Below are 874 nucleotides of genomic sequence, written 5' to 3'. Positions count from 1 at the left end.
TGGCGGGTGCCTGTAGTCTCAGCTACTAGGGAGGCTGAGGCAGGAGAATGGCATGAACCCAGGAGGCGGAGCTTGCAGTGAACCGAGATCGTGCCACTGCACTCCAGCCTGGGGACAGAGCAGGATTCCATCTCAAAAAAAAAAAGAATGAACTGGGGCTGGGTACAGTGGCTCATGCTTGTAATCCCAGCACTTTGGGAGGCTGAGGTGGCCAGAGGGTTGCTTGAGCCCAGGAGTTTGAAACCAGCCTGGGCATCATAGTAAGACCTCATCTCTAAAAAAAATTTAAGAATTAGCCAAGCATGGTGGTGGGCACCTGTAGTCACAGATCTCCAGGAGGCTCAGGCAGGAGGATCACTTGAGCCCAGGAGGCTGAGGCTGCAGTGAGCTATGATCATGCCACTGCACTCCAGTCTGGGTGGCAGAGTGAGACCCTGTCTCAAAAACAACAACGACAGAAATACACACTTCTGAGAAACTGAAACTAGAGGGGAAAGCAGGGCTCACTGAGCACCGTTCCAGCATCTGGACACCACAGATCCCCTTCCCTCCACGCTGAAAACTACACTTCTCGAACCTTCACTCAACACTACTTTCCCCAAAGCCAGAAGATGCACAAGGAGGAGCACGAGGTGTCTGTGCTGGGGGCACCCCATAGCACCATCCTCCCAAGGTCCACCATGATCAACATCCAAAGCGAGACCTCCATGCCCGACCATATCGTCTGGTCCCTGTTCAACACCATCTTCTTGAACTGGTGCTGCCTGGGCTTCATAGCATTCGCCTACTCCGTGAAGTCTAGGGACAGGAAGATGGTTGGCGACGTGACCGGGGCCCAGGCCTATGCCTCCACCACCAAGTGCCTGAACATCTT

At 54.0% G+C, this 874-nt stretch overlaps 1 pseudogene across 1 annotated transcript; it reads left to right on the top strand.

The window, feature by feature from the left end:
• The first annotated feature begins 462 nt into the window (after positions 1–462).
• Positions 463–870, top strand: LOC108525322 (interferon-induced transmembrane protein 1 pseudogene; annotated as a pseudogene). Its single transcript, XR_001884255.1, has one exon. The product of XR_001884255.1 is annotated as an interferon-induced transmembrane protein 1 pseudogene (transcript).
• Positions 871–874: the final 4 nt, after the last annotated feature.

The sequence above is a fragment of the Rhinopithecus bieti genome, unplaced genomic scaffold, assembly GCF_001698545.2.
Source record: "Rhinopithecus bieti isolate Rb0 unplaced genomic scaffold, ASM169854v2 scaffold_37405, whole genome shotgun sequence".
Taxonomy (NCBI): Eukaryota; Metazoa; Chordata; class Mammalia; order Primates; family Cercopithecidae; genus Rhinopithecus; species Rhinopithecus bieti.
Note: the sequence above shows the minus strand (reverse complement) of the source record. Positions and strands in the feature narration are given on the sequence as shown.